Below are 17218 nucleotides of genomic sequence, written 5' to 3'. Positions count from 1 at the left end.
AAAATGAAATAGATTGATTGATTACGGTCACACGCATGATAAATCAGTGTTTCAATTGAACTGACGGGTATACCCGTGAATGAATGAATGCATGAATAATTCGGTTCCGTAAATTCATTGGCTGTTCTTGAAAAATCCCCAAAAGGCGTTTATCACAATTTTTTCGCCGTCAGCTTCGGACCAAAACCTAGTCGCCGAACCAAAGACGGTTCTGCACACAAAATGGCTGCGATGTTAACTATTTATTCATAAGATCCCGATCTCAAACAGCAATGAAAATTTTCTAGATATCTTCATCAGTTACCGAAGTACAGACATTCTGAATTACCCTATATGTGTATGTAAAACACGTTACATGCTGTGTCAGACGGAAACGTACTGACGTAACACAAAGAATATCTTGTAGAATTCTCTGTTATCATCAGATGTGTTTTGGGAAGTCCAATTTGTAGTTTTGAAGTACATGCAAAATTTTTTGTGTACATTAATTCCTGTCTGAATTTTACAACTAGTTTCGCATTGTTTCAATTTTACTGACCCATCCAGTTATATCCATGTGAGTGAAATGCCCAGCTGTGGCTTGGAAAAGAAGGGAACCAGTAGAAAGAAGCTCCTATGGGAGCACAAGAAAGGCGAAAATGCTCCTCTTTATAAAAAGACAGAAAACTGAGGTACCAACTGCCTCGTTGTACCTTCCTGAGCATCTTTCAAAATTTTCCGAAAGAATTTGGCGTGCGAACATATTCACGCCTGTTTATGCTGAGAGAGAAGGAGACAGTTGAAATAGGAAACAGATGGAGAAGGACTAAATACTGAAAACAGTAGCAAGTGGTTGTGGTACAGAAAAGAGCAAGGGAGAGAATGACAGTGTGAGAGAAAGAGAGGAACACAGTGGCAGTGGAGCATAGTAGTTAGAGGACAGGGTGAGGAAAAGAGTAATGAAGACAGAACCAGGAGGAGTGAGTGCGATCCGGTGATAATGAGAGATAGAGCCTATGAAAATTACAACGAGGAAGAGAGTGACACTACGGAGACGCAGCAGCAGTTGGAAGGAATGAATCAGGTAGCAGGAGTAAGAGAGAGCAACAGGGAGACAGTGACAGCGAGACAAAAATGAGCTAAATGAGGAAGTGAGAATCGGCATGTGGGAGTGGATTAATGTAAGCGACTAGCTACTTCTAAAAGAGGAACACATTCGCCTTTTTTTCGTGCACCGATAAAAGCATTTTTCCGCTGGTTATATACGCGACTAAATTTCGATAAGAAAATTTGTTAAAAAACGTACTGCTAAGGTGTACGTCAGCTCTGGCAATGGTCTTAACGCTAGTTATTGTCTGCGCTATTCCTGTCTCTAACGATTCCGTGTGCAGTGGTAGTTTGAGGTTCAGTGCCTTAAACCCCTGGACGAATGTAGTATGTGGGAGTTGTGGTGTTTTCTGCGTGTTTATCTATACTTCTTTGCCCGCATCCCTGATACCGAAACGCAAAAAGAAACCCAGGAGAATGTAAAACATTGCCCAACCATTCAATAGTATCGTAACTCAGACAGATAAGTTATAAGGTGCATTATTCATAACTTTTCAACAGCAAATTATCAAAGGCACCAGTGAACTCATGTTTAACGAGAGAAGCGGAAATCACGAAAATAGAGGAAATTTATGGCGACAGTGGTGTGGGACAGCAGTTTCTTATTGACGTACCGGTCTCTCGAAGTACAAAATGTAAATGTGAATTTCTTGTCACTCTTCGACGGAATTTGTAGCATTTAAAATTCCATTTTCTAAGCTCGACAATGTCATTATGCAATCATATGTGGAGAAGTGTAATGGAAAGTATTATTTCTGTGAGACTACTTTAAGACAGTCATTCGCCATCAAACAAAGAATAATGGCATTTCTGCAGAAAACCAGGGCTCACAAAGAGCTGTCGTGTCGATGATGATAACGATGATAATTATGCTGATAAGAATAATTCCATGTTCTGCCTCAAGAAAAAGAGTCACAGTTCAGACGAGTAGTACCTGTTGATACAGTGTATTATTCAACAAAAAACCACAGACAATCTAAACAGATTTCATTAAATAATTTAATAGGGCACGTGATTGGAGGACAAATCAAACGCGTAATTTTTTACTTGGAATTGTTGGAAAACGGAAGCACATAAAAACAAAGCAAAAAATCTGATGTTGAGGATGTGGAAACGAATAAGAATATTGACGACAAAGCAAGACATGTACGTGTTAGAACTTCCCTTTTCGATTTATGACGAATGTCACACGCCACCAGTAACTTATTCATGACAAATGTCACACGTCATGAGTAATTTTTTATGTCAGTCTTCAGAAGATGATAAATGGAGAAACAAAATAAAATTAAATTCCGATACGTAAACACGGCAGACTAGCCATCACATAGTAAACATGGAAACTCTATATTCGCGGTTCTCAGAATAAGTAGCACACACTGAAGCCCGAAAGAAACTGGTACAAGCATGCGTATTCAAAAGCTGAGATATGTATACAGGCAGAATGCGACGCTGCGGTCGGCAAAGTCAAGTGTCTGGCGCAGTTGTTAGATCGATTACTGCTGCTACAACGGCAAGTTATCAAGATTTAAGTGTTTGAACATGGTGTTACAGTAGGCGCACGAGCGATGTGATACAGCATCTCCGAGGTAGAGATGGAATGGGAACTTTCCCGTACGACCATTTGACGAGTGTACCGTGAATATCGGGAATCCGGTAAAATGTCAACTCTTCTACATCGCTGGCGCGGAAGAAGATCCTGCAAGTACAGGAACAACGACAACTGAAGAGAATCATTCAACTTCACAGAAGTGCAACGCTTCCACAAATTGCTGGAGATTTCAATGCTCGGCCATCAACAAGTGTAAGCGTGCGAACCATTCAACGAAACATCATGGATAATGGCTTTCGGAGACGAAGACTCACTTGTGTACCCTTGATGACTGCACGACACAAAGCCTTATGCCTCACCTGGGACCGTCAACACGTCATTGGACTGTTGATGACTAGAAACATGTTTCCTGGTCGGACGATTCTCGTTTCAAAATGTATCGAGCGGATGGACATGTACGGATATGGAGACAAGCTCATGAAACTATGGACCCTGCATATTAGTAGGGGACTGTTCAAGCTGGTGGAGGCTCTGCATGATGTGGGAAGTGTGCAATTGGAGTGATATGGGACCACTGTTACGTTTAGATAAGACTCTGATAGGTAACACGTGCGTAAACATCCTATCAGATCACCTGCACTTGCGTAATTCCAGCACGTCCAGAACTGCTACAGAGTGGCTAAAGGCACTCTCTTCTGAGTTTAAGCATTTCCGCTGGCCACCAGACTCCCCAGACATGAACATTATTGAAGATATCTTGGACGCCTTGCAATATGATGTTCTGAGGAGATCTCCATTTCCACATACTCTAATGGATAGCGTTGGAGGATTCATAGGGTCATTCTCCTCCAGCACAAATTCAGACATTAGTAGAGTCCATGCCACGTCGTATTGCAGTACTTCTGCGTGCTCAGGGAGGAGGGGGGGGGGGCAGGGGTCGGGTTACACGACGTTAGGCAGGTTTACCAGTTTCTTTTGCTCTTCATTCTAGATCATCGATCAACATCAGTGAGTGGAGTTCTGTTTCGACTGCGGTAAACAGTTTTGAATCGTCAAAATATCTTAAGGCGTTGGAGCATTTTGGGAATTTTATTAATTACGAAACTGGCGGCGCGATTTAATACCTATTAAATCCAGTGAGTAAATGTATGACGGTATCAACTTGCATTTTAGTAAATCTTCTGTGATCCTTTGTCTAGTAAAAAGATTCATTTCTTTCATTTCCTATCTCCGGTAACCAACAGGGGAGAGACTTAATTTATTCGATTATGATTTTAATATCATGTATACATCTCGTGAACGTAGTGAACAGGACCTTGATTTATTTCACACGCCTAGTAAATTCATAAGAAGGGATCGTTAACCTTTCCATTTTTTGTAATGAGTGACTTATTTACAATGTTACTACGTTTGCCAGTTTTTGGAAAGTAAAGTGAAAACTTAGAAAGGAAAGATAGTCATTCCGTCATTATAGCCATAATAAAATGTCGTGGGCAAAATACGTTGCAGCAGCATTAGTTCTCAGCATCGTCTTTTGGTACCTCTACTGCAGTATCAGTCTTTGCCTATTCTGTATTAAATAGAAGTGAGTGAGTGATTACGAACACACTAACGAGCCAAACGAAAGCAACCATACTTTTATGTCTGCCAGCGACACAGATGCTAATATTTTAAAGTTCAATGTTGATTTAATTAGTTTTGCAGCTCTTTTGCCGTCTTTGGAACTATTGCGAAACGCATCTTTCTCTCTATGTCTCTCCTCATATTCGGTACTCCGATATTTCTGATGTCTACTTGATGTTCGCATATGCGATTCATCATACAATTCGGTACTTTTTCCCACAGTTTTTCTCAGAGACTGTAGTTTGTCAATGTGTTTAGTGATGTTTCATTAGACTTTTCAGAAACTATTTTCTGCGGTTTCTGGTCTAACAAATTATATATTTTCAGCAATAAATTTGCACATTTGGACAATTGACATTCTCTGTATCTTTCTCGTCTTAAAGGCGCACAATGTCATTGCATTTTTGCGTATAAATCACGTTAGTTAAATAATAACGTAAGTTAACTGTAAATTTTATCATCTAACAGGTTTTGATTATACCATTTGTGAAATAATCATATTGTGTGTTTTACGTGCAACTGGATAACCTGGGTTTTACATACCGTCGTATTTTTTTTCAGCCACCGTGGACATATAAGTGGGAAAACTGGATTAATTGGAAGGAAACTTATTGTATCGTAACTGCCGAATGCTGACAAAAAGGATTAAGATAGATAAATTTTAGACCAAAGTCTAGATCCTTAAGAAGTTGACTGTTTAGTACATCAAGCTATTGCTGTACGTGGAAATACTAACAGGGAGGGAAAATGAATGGCACCTTTCTCACTTCCACGTAAATTCCACATTTAAAGAAATTTGTGACTGGATAATCATTTGACCATAGTGAACATATTTTGGGAGTCAAAGACGAATATTTTTCAGACTTTCCTAAATCGTGCTTCAGTGTTGGAATCTGTCATCGAGGAGAAACACTGAACAAAGAGTAGTAGTGTCATTGAGTATAATTACCTTTTCTACTAAAAGCATTATATTACGTTCAGGTTGGTTCATGGAGTCAACATTGTTTTTCAAATATACGTTACGTTTCTCAAGACGACTACCTACTGTGGCCATCTATGATATGTATAAATAAAATTTCTTTCGGACTTCCCTTAAATGGCACGTGCATTAACCTTCACTGTAATTTCAAGGAACATTCCTTCAAACATTATATTCCCGTTTCGTTTCTAAAAGCTGAGAGTTTTTATTTGTAACTGATGTTATTCAGTATGTGCACTGAGAAAGCGGTAACAGAAACCTAATAAAAATTTGGCGTAGGTATTAGAGTACTGGGACAAGAAATAAAAGCTCTAAGTTCCACCGATGACATTGTGATTCAGTCAGAGACAGCAAAGGACTCGGAAGAGCAATTGAATGCAGTGGATTTAAAATGGTGCAAATGGCTCTGAGTACTATGGGACTTTACATCTGAGGTCATCAGTTCCCTACAGCTTAGAACTACTTAAACCTAACTAACCTAAAGACATTACACACATCCATGCCCGAGGCAGGATTCGAACCTGCGACCATAGTGGTCAGCGGTTCCCGACTGAAGGGCCTAGAACCACTCGGCCACTCCGGCCGGCGAATGCAGTGGACAGAGCCTTGTGAGGAGGATATAAGCTGACCATCAAAGAAAGCGAATCAAGGGTGATGGAATGTAATCGAATTAAATCAGGTGATGCTGAGAGAAGTAGATTAGTAAAAGAGACACATAAAGTAGTAGATGAGGTTTGCCACTTGGCCAGAAAAATAACTGATCAAGGCTGAAGTATAGAGGGTATAAAATGTAGACTGGCGATTGCAGGAAAAACGTTTCTGAAGAAGGCAAATTTCTTAACATCGAATATATTTGTTAGATAATCTTTTTTGAAAGTATTTCCATTGAGTTTAGCCATGCATGGAAGTGAAATAAGGACGATAAACATTTTAGACAAGAATAGAATGAAACCTTTTAAACTGTGGTGCTGCAGGAGAATGCTGAAGATGGGATGGGTACATCACGTAGCTGATCACCAGGTGCTGAACAGAACTGGTGAGAAAAGAAATCTGTAGCACAACCTGACTAGAAGAAGGGATCGGTTGCTTGACACATTCTGAGACATCAACGGTTCACCTAAATAGTATTGGAGGGAAGAGATGGGGAACAAGAGATTAATACAGTAATCAGTCGGAAGGATGTAGGTTGCAGTAATTATTCCGAGATGAAGGGACTTTTATAGGATGAAGGAGCATGGATAGCTGCATCAACAAGTGTTCGGGTTGAAGACAACAAAAGCAGCAAGAGGTAGTGCACATTGTGGAAATTAGTTACGTTCACGGGTATGCCATTAGAGATCTGCCAATGCGGTTGTAGTATGTATTAATGCCAAATGGCAGCGTGGGTTGCCCACAGCTAGTAGTAACGGATGTACAAGGTTGTAGTCAATGTGTTTTAGGCTTATAACGCAAAATAGAGTCCAAACGAACGTAATATAAATTTATTCGTGGGAGCTCCATCAAACGTATGGAGATAATCCTCACTATATAAACATGCGAGTGCCAACTATCGTCGAATTTTATTCAAATGTGGAAGCAGCATGGAAGAAGCACTTTGTGATATTGGTGAATGATTGTAGGGGGTGGGGGGGTGGGGGAGGCGGAGCTATCTCGTTACTCGCCTGAAGCAGTTTACGTAAAATGCGGAAAATGTACTCCAGAATGCTCGATGGGGATCCTTCTCGGATGAGAGACCGATTTGTTACGTTTTGTTGCAAGCAGCGACACCTCTGTTACTTGGACCATTGATCTGAATATACCTGTCAACAGCGTAACCTACGATTCGTGCAATCCTCGTGCTATATGTGGTTCTTTCTCCTGGTTATTACGGTAAATTTTCTACTTCCCTTCCTTGTTTCACACGAGTCTTCATGAAGTGATTGTTAAAGACTTCGTATTGAAGTGTCAACTGCGTTTTATATCTGTACGGAGTAGTGGTGTTTTTGTTACTGGTTCCGATCTGGTCTTTCAAGTTTGTAAACTATTATGTAACGTATCGGAATTTCGCGAACTTCTCGTTAGGGGTAATATAGCTGATACTTCGGAGTTGAAAACAGCAAAAACTGACAGCCAATAGCAGACTCGACATCACTTTATTAGAGCGGGAGCCATTTTTCTGCGGTTGTCATTAAAAGCCATTTCCCGTGGATCCATCAGCCTCGGTCGTTGCGTTTCCGTTAATAACGCACCTATCGACTGCAGAGTCGGCGACCCGCCCTCCGTGATTTATTGCCGACTTTGATGGCGATCGACAACCACTTAGCCCGAGCGGCACTATCAGCATCACACACCGGAGCCAGGGGTCCCTCACAATTCCATCCCACCACACTCCCAGCCTCGCTGACCTGGCAACAACAACTCTCTGTATCTCGCAGAGGGGCTACGCATTCAAACGATGACATGAATCGTTCGAACAAAACAGTTATCCTAAGTCATCTGTCACAGAGGATGTACGGTGGAATACAATTATATTATGAGGTAGTAGGTGACCACTTGAACACTTCACTGAATGTTTTTACAAATGTATAGTCGAAATTTTTTCTGAACAGTATCAGTTTCCGTAGCAGATAATAAAACGTAATCTACAGATTGTAAGCTGCTTAACCCTATGTTTTCTAATCATGCAGCTTTGCAGTAGCATTAGTTCGCGCCAATCGGCCTTGGGTATCGGATGCTGTACTGAGAGCACCAACTTCCCTGCAAAACGTTGTAATGGAAACAGGTATTTGGGTCCAAAGCAGTTACTCATGGAGTGGACTGACTGACCATACAGCACAAGATCAAATTAATTCATCAAATTACGCAACAGTAACCCCAAGTAATACAGGCCACTATTACGTCTAGTAATTCAGCAGAATACAAAAGGTATATGGTGTGCTTTCTTTTGTAAACCCTTGTCGCTAGCTCTGTAAAGGCCTCGTCGCACTGCTGCGTTGGCCGAGTGGCCACTGTTACGGTAGACAGAACTTGCGGGTTCGTGAAACGGCTTCTGTTGCAATACACCGCTACGGTCGCAGGTTCGAATCCTGCCTCGGGCATGGATGTGTGTGATGTCCTTAGGTTAGTTAGGTTTAAGTAGTTCTAAGTTCTAGGGGACTGATGACCACAGAAGTTAAGTCCCATAGTGCTCAGAGCCATCTGAACTATTTTTTTTTGCAATACACCGCTAAAACGATTTCACCCTGCCACTTTTACACAGCTATACCCCAGGGCCAGATTACAGGATAAGAGAACGAAGGGCCTTCAACACTCCAACAAATTAGTAACAGAGTCAAACAAATGAGAAAAAGGTTTGCTTATCTTTGTGAAAAATTTAATGATTAAGCCTGTAACACTGCTTGTAATATAACACAAAACAGGCCATCAATGTCTAAGGGCAAATAATAGGTCAACTTCACAGTAAATAGCAAATACAATTTACAACAATTGTCCATTCACTTCTAAGAATTCACTATATCACATTTCCTGTCTAAGTCAGCCTTGGACGATCATCTATAACCAAGTGAGAGAGAGCTGCTCTTCTATCATCCGAGTAGTCTTCTGGCCGTTGTCGTCCCGTCATTGACGGATTGTACTCGTCCGCCAATTGGCCGAGGCGAAGTCGATATCTACATCCTCAGAGCCGCCCGTGTAAGCTGGTGGAACTCGCACAAGTGGCGACTCTCTATGGCACTAGCACCAGCTCACATCTTTGCCCCTGTGGTGCTTTTGCCTGGCATGGTCTTGTTCGGACGACGAAGAACCTTCCTTTTACAGAAGCAACATTACATGGAGTTCACGACTACAGAACATACATAGGACTTACAAATAGGTTTCATTAACCTGCAACAGGAGTATGTTACACACTGCAAACAACATTTGATCAGCTTAACGGACAATAACCAAACACCCGTAACGCGATCAATAGCATCAGATTGCTACAAAAACTGTTAGAGAAACACCAGTCTATTATTCTGGAGCTTTTTAAGGATGCCTTTATTGTTAGTTTTAAAACACCACTGACAGATTGCAAAGAGCGAACAGCTATTAAATTCTTTCCGAACCACAAACACTGCTCGGTGTTTATCACGAGACAGACCGCGACAACAGCGGTGAACGGTTCCTCGACGCTTCTTCAGTAAACTCTCAACAGAGTGCCGGTACAGTCATACCTTCATTCAGACGTCGGATTCGTCGTGCTTACGTCGCCACAAATACAGCCATCACGTTTTCCGATCAAGCATTGATACTTCGGCAATAACACTGCTTCAGAAGAGCATCGAGCACACCACTTGCTCACAGCCAGTTCTCTCGGGCCATCAGGCACGTCTCGCCCTCCACGCTCTTGGCTTTCCCCATATCCAATCAACAAACACCTCATTTGCGACCGATCACCGAGCCAGTGAACCCCTGGCACTTCCCAGCCGAAAAAAATGTCATTGCCCCTTGATGTGACTATCGACAAGCGCCAACATGGCACAACTTAACCCTGTTCCCAAAACCGAAAACTGTATGTCTTTAGTTCACGAATATTACGGTTTCTCAAATTTAAACTGAAAATCTTACTTTCATAGAATAACAATATATGTTCATTTCGTTTACTGAAATCGAATTATACACTCCCTAATAAAGCCTAGATGGAAACGTCTACGTATTACTGGTGGAATTTGGCTTGCACTTTCACACTGACGTCTGCCACTACTGTAGTGCCTATCCATATTATTCTGTCGCGCTGTAACCGTCCACGATAGCCATTACAACTATTAAAATATGACTGTGCGCTACAGCGCACGGTACCATTACGTTCCAAAATATCCAAATGCAAAAATGCTATTTTTCATGGGTCGTAACTCGGGTTCAGTTGATCACAGAAATAGGGGTCCAGCCCTTGGCCAAGCAATCTTTTGTGTACATATCGGAAGATCTGGTATACTATATCCATGCTTCATAACGAGGTCAAAATATAAAATTATATTCTTCAACCAAACCTGTCAAACAGACCAAATCTGTGGTTCTTTTCCGTTAGGTTTCAATGTTAATCCGGATGGTCCTAGATGGCTGTGGGTTCAGTTTAAGCATAATCTACATCAAAATATTGTAAAATTACAAATTCCACATTTATTCAGATCATGATAAGATTTAAAATTCGGGCAAAGGTTGGCAACTTACTTTAAATTTTCATAATTCTAAAATTGTGGCTTCACAAAACACAGAAACGTTGTATTCTGTGACTAAAATTTCATTGAGTAGCTTTGGAATGAAACAACTGATAAAAATAAATGTGTCTAAGATTTTCTTAGGATACAAAATGGAATATTCGCATAGGATAATTCGTAGGAAAAGACTGCTTACAAAGTACTCTCGTGACCTATCGGTGAATATGGCTCTAGAGTCTGAGACCACAAACCAAATAGCACTAACAGAAGGGTATGTTGAAATCATTCAAGGAACACCATTACCAATGGTTTGAGGTTTGTCTAACCCACGGGAGATACTCAAAAACCTGATAAGCCATAAACCGGAGACTCCTGAAATTAGTTAGATAATTTGAAATTCGTTGTTACTGAAATGATGTGGAACGAATCAGTTTACAGGACATTGCTCATCAGTGTTAACATCAATGAACATTTATGAGCGTATCATTTTTTTATTCTTTTCATGGAGTTACGCTTGTGAATTAACATAATTTTTGTTTTTAATTCTATTTTACACGCTACCAGTTTTTGAACAGATATCCGTCCATGGGATAGAATGGGGTTGTCCAGGATAATGATATTAGGTTGGATTTAAAACTTGCTTTGCCACTGGCCAGACAAATTTTGCTGTTATTCAAATGATCAAAAATTCTTGCCGCTCATTTTGAACTTTTCTGTGTCACTGACAGCTTTAATAATGGGTAACAAGCGTCAGTTTTCCTTTGGTGTTGCAGGTATTCCGAAATTGCGATTCATTATTTATGATGACTTCAATAACGAATATAGTTATGTATTCTGATGGTGCAGTTAAAATTTCTAATATCGACAGGGCTCATGTGTATCATTTTCATAATGAGTTATCTTGTTTCAATGTTTTTACTGCTCCTCTCTACTTGTTTGCGACAGTAGCTGTCCTCGAGGAAGGACGAGAGACTATGTTGATTTATTTTACCTGTGTATATAGCAGCATTATTACTGTTTTTCCCAATTCCTTGTATAAATCTGTATGAATGAAGGAATGAGCTGAAGGTATTTCGCTGACGGCGATGTGATACATAAGCCGTTAACTCAGTCTTGTCGATCTCTGTGGTAGTAGTGCATGGACAAAGAGGGTAGTTGTACCGACACGACAGTTGTAATGGTCACAGACTGATCCTCTACGAAGGCGAGAGTGGAACGACACACTCTGAGGCAATCGCTTCCCTCTCCGTGGCTTTGGGCGGGTAGGTAATGGTGGACAATTTGAGCTGTCAGTCTTTTGGTGAATGTGGGCGAGACAGATATGTTTCCAATCACAGTGAAGATGTTTGTATGTTTTTTAAGTCTGGCTAACCATTTTCGTAACAGCATCAGACTGTTGGTTAAGGTTTTAATTGTTGAAACGTATGTGATTTTGAAACTAAAAGAGTTCTCGTTTTCTCCGGACTACTTCGTATTCAGGTCAAGCGCTCCGTGTGCTTAGGGAAATTAATTGCTCTATACACAAGATGGGTTTATCATTAAGTGAGTTAGGAGACTTAGGAAGTTGTGCTTTGTTTGATATCATGTGAACCTGTAAAGCTATAGAGTTACAATTAATGAATTTAAATCATGAATGTATGGTTGAATAACTTAAACTCTGTGTAATACTGAAATTCATCTGGAACAGTGTGTTGAAACACGTGGTCTTTTCTTAGTAGTTAATGACTCACTACAAACCACGTGTCGAGACGCTCGGTCCCTGTGTTGTAATTAATGAATCAGATCACAACATTCCAAGCCGATTTATCATGGGGGAATAACGTAGTTCACGTGTGAGATACGGGAAGTTACTTTGGTTTTTCATTGTTCACCCGTCACCTTCCACGTGTCCTTCAGACTCTACGTAGACACTTGTGAACTATTCGTTCGAAGTCTTTTCGTTATTCGCACACATGATAAATGTCGAGAAATTACGCGGTTCTAGGGTTGATTAAATATAGTCATGGACCACTAAATACGTTTCTTGCGGACACAGTTTACAGCTCTGTCGAGCACCTCGTAGTGTGGCATGCTTCTGAAACTGTATGAGAGAAATATTTTGGCTGTAGCCTGTTGGATGTACACACAAATGACTGACAGTCTTCCGTGTACCGCCACAAAGCACTACCATTTACGCACCCTGACTCCTTTAGTGCTTGTGGTGCTGTCAACACGGACGTAATGGGAAGAGCCATGTCTCTGTGCGTGTTAGTTCTTATCATCATTAGTGGATACCAGTTTCATCCACTCTTATTGTGTGTTAAATTTTCGATAAGATTTTTATTCAGTTGATAATCTCCATATGTAATTTCTTAACAATCTCCCTTTACTATCTTAATCACAATCACAGTCCCATTATGCCAGTCTGAATCATTAAAAGCTATCTGCCTTAGACCAGGAGTTAGTAAATTATGTTTGACTCTGATAATGATTAATAAAGATATAGGTAGACCATCCCTATTTAGTCTGAGGCATTAATCAAGTCGCTATTCGTTGCCACCTATAAACGAAGTATTTTATCTTCTTAACGTAATAAGGATGTCTCCCCCCCCCCCTTATTTTTAAGGTTTATTTGTCAACTTATACGAAACCCATGTAAGAGTACGATTACATTGGCATGCAACAGTTCGCTTATTACGACACACGAAGAAAAGGGTTACTTCTTCTTCTTGTTTCGAATGGGCCTCCTTTGGACCACGCTTGTTCAAAAGTTGTGTTTTGATCTTTTCCCAGTAGTGTCGCATCCTCTGCCGAAGTAACTCCTTCCTTTCTTCTGTCCAGGATGTACCTTTTCTTTGGAGATTTCCCGAGATCCTCGGACCTCCTTCAAGGTATTGTAACGTCCCAACAGTAAATATATATATAGCGTTCACATTTTGTGTAACCTCCCCACAGATAAATTCCGTAACCTACCAAAAATACAATGTGACTAACCTCCTAATAAAAAATGACTCATATACACTCCTGGAAATGGAAAAAAGAACACATTGACACCGGTGTGTCAGACCCACCATACTTGCTCCGGACACTGCGAGAGGGCTGTACAAGCAATGATCACACGCACGGCACAGCGGACACACCAGGAACCGCGGTGTTGGCCGTCGAATGGCGCTAGCTGCGCAGCATTTGTGCACCACCGCCGTCAGTGTCAGCCAGTTTGCCGTGGCATACGGAGCTCCATCGCAGTCTTTAACACTGGTAGCATGCCGCGACAGCGTGGACGTAAACCGTATGTGCAGTTGACGGACTTTGAGCGAGGGCGTATAGTGGGCATGCGGGAGGCCGGGTGGACGTACCGCCGAATTGCTCAACACGTGGGGCGTGAGGTCTCCACAGTACATCGATGTTGTCGCCAGTGGTCGGCGGAAGGTGCACGTGCCCGTCGACCAGGGACCGGACCGCAGCGACGCACGGATGCACGCCAAGACCGTAGGATCCTACGCAGTGCCGTAGGGGACCGCACCGCCACTTCCCAGCAAATTAGGGACACTGTTGCTCCTGGGGTATCGGCGAGGACCATTCGCAACCGTCTCCATGAAGCTGGGCTACGGTCCCGCACACCGTTAGGCCGTCTTCCGCTCACGCCCCAACATCGTGCAGCCCGCCTCCAGTGGTGTCGCGACAGGCGTGAATGGAGGGACGAATGGAGACGTGTCGTCTTCAGCGATGAGAGTCGCTTCTGCCTTGGTGCCAATGATGGTCGTATGCGTGTTTGGCGCCGTGCAGGTGAGCGCCACAATCAGGACTGCGTACGACCGAGGCACACAGGGCCAACACCCGGCATCATGGTGTGGGGAGCGATCTCCTACACTGGCCGTACACCACTGGTGATCGTCGAGGGGACACTGAATAGTGCACGGTACATCCAAACCGTCATCGAACCCCTCGTTCAACCATTCCTAGACCGGCAAGGGAACTTGCCGTTCCAACAGGACAATGCACGTCCGCATGTATCCCGTGCCACCCAACGTGCTCTAGAAGGTGTAAGTCAACTACCCTGGCCAGCAAGATCTCCGGATCTGTCCCCCATTGAGCATGTTTGGGACTGGATGAAGCGTCGTCTCACGCGGTCTGCACGTCCAGCACGAACGCTGGTCCAACTGAGGCGCCAGGTGGAAATGGCATGGCAAGCCGTTCCACAGGACTACATCCAGCATCTCTACGATCGTCTCCATGGGAGAACAGCAGCCTGCATTGCTGCGAAAGGTGGATATACACTGTACTAGTGCCGACATTGTGCATGCTCTGTTGCCTGTGTGTATGTGCCTGTGGTTCTGTCAGTGTGATCATGTGATGTGTCTGACCCCAGGAATGTGTCAATAAAGTTTCCCCTTCCTGGGACAATGAATTCACGGTGTTCTTATTTCAATTTCCAGGAGTGTATAATCATTCAATAATTAACTGTCTGTGAATCTAAACTGGTAAATTTGGACGTCAGCAGTGCTGCGTCATGGCCGTGGAAGATCATACTAAATAAATTGAAAGTTCTTACCTCAATGAAGTCGCCGTATAACGAGTATATATCTGCTTCTATAAGAAATGTTTCTGGCATAGCCCAGTGCAATGCTGGCCACTAGATTTGTCATGTACAGAAAGAAACAACTGATTTTTCTTTACGATAATCGGGATGACCGTGGATTGGGGAAACTAGCATATTCTTTAAATTAAGAAGAATGATTGTCAAAAAGTTTATTATATGAAAAGAATTATTGTTAAAAGATTTTTTGAAACATTTACATGGGACTTGATAAAACAATAGCACAATTTAATTTTACAAACTACATATGCGCGCGGCTGCTTTTACCTTGTACCACATCGCTCAGGCACCGCCATCGCACCCCACGATCGGTCAGCCAACTCCATACACACGACTGCTAGCTACTACTTACTCCTGCTGACACTGCTCTTACTGCAGCGAGCACTACTCTCTGGTCTGAGATTCTCTTATAGCTTACATATACTAGGCAGTGCGTGAGCAATCCATCGAAATTACATCTGCTTGAGTACGCTAGAAATAAATACCTTAGTCATGGACCTCTTAGAGCATGTCTCACAGACTGTCTGTTCTAAAGATCAGCTATTCCCAGTTCTTTAATGTCCTTTTCCGTTTCTGTCAGCCAAGTAATGCGAATCTTCTAGTTGCGCCAGAAGGTGAACAGCCGATTGGTCAATCTGTTTGGAGGCCATTTTGCAACATGGCTATAGAAAGCTACCCTTCTCTTCTTTGTACAGTCAGAGACCCTCTCGATGTGTTCGTAGAGCTCCGACTTACACTATATTATCCGAAGTATCCGGACATCTGACTGAAAATGACTTACAAGTTCGTGGCGATCTCCATCGGAGATGCTGGAATTCAGTATGGTGTTGGCCCAACCTTAGTCTTGATGACACATTCAACTCTCGCAGGCATACGTTCAATCAGGTGCTGAAAGATTTCTTGGGGATTGACAGACCATTTTTCACAGAGTGCTGCCTTGACGAGACGTACCGATGTCGGTCAGTCTGGCATGCCACGAAGTTGGCGTTCCAAAAATTCCCAAAAGGGTTCTATAGGATTCAGGTCAGGACTCGGTGCAAGGCCAGTCCATTACAGGGATGTTATTGTCGTGTAACCACTCCGCTACATGCCATGTATTATGTACAGGGGCTCGATTGTGTTGAAAAATGGAATCACCATCCCCGATGTGATCTTCAACAGTGGGGAGTAAGAAGGTGTTATAAACATTAATGTAGACCTATTCTGTGATAGTTCCTCGCAAAACGACAAGGGGTGCGAGCCGCCTCCATGAAAAACAATACCACACCATAACACCACCGCCCCCGAATTTTACTGTTGGCACTACACACACTGGCAGACGACGTTCACCGGGCAATAGCCATACCCACACCCTACCATCGGATCGCCACATTGTGTACCGTGATTCGTCACTCCACATCACGTTTTTTCCACTGTAAAATCGCTCAATGTTTAGGCTCCTTACACCAATCGAAGCGTCGTTTGCCATTTACTGGAGGGATGTGTGGCTTATAAGCAACCGCTCGACTATGAAATCCAAATTTCCCATCTCCGGCCTAACTGTCATAGTATTTGCAATTGAATCCTGATGAAGTTGGGAATATCTGTTAATGGTCTCTATGGATGTCTGCGTATTACACATTACGACCCTCTTCAACTGTCGGCGTTCTCTGTCGGTAAACAGACGATATCGGCCTGTACGCTTTTGTAATGTTCGTGTCCCTTTACGTTTCCACTTCACTACGACATCGGAAAAAGTGGATCTAGGGATGTTTAGGAGTGCGGAAATCTCTCGTACAGACGTATGAGACAAAATGGTTCAAATGGCTCAGAACACTATGCAACTTAACTTCTGAGGTCATTAGTCGCCTAGAACTTAGAACTAATTAAACCTAACTAACCTAAGGACATCATGCACATCCATGCCTGAGGCAGGATTTGAACCTGCGACCGTAGCGGTCGCTTGGTTCCAGACTGCAGCACCTAGAACCGCACGGCCACTCCGGTCGGCGTATGAGACAAGTGACACTCGATAACCTGACCACGTTAGAAGTCCATGAGTTCTGCAGAGCCATTCTGATCTCTCACGATATCTAGCGACTATTGAGGTAGCTGATATAGAGTACCTGGCAGTAGGTGGCTGCACACTGCACCTTATATGAAAAACGTATGTTTTTGGGAGTGCCAGGATACTTTACATAACACAGTGTACGTCGCCTTATGAATTCTCTATCTTCTCCTGCCAGGCCTGG

The sequence above is a fragment of the Schistocerca americana genome, chromosome 5 (assembly GCF_021461395.2).
Source record: "Schistocerca americana isolate TAMUIC-IGC-003095 chromosome 5, iqSchAmer2.1, whole genome shotgun sequence".
Taxonomy (NCBI): Eukaryota; Metazoa; Arthropoda; class Insecta; order Orthoptera; family Acrididae; genus Schistocerca; species Schistocerca americana.
The sequence above is the reverse complement of the archived record's forward strand: the minus strand, read 5'-3'. Positions refer to the sequence as shown.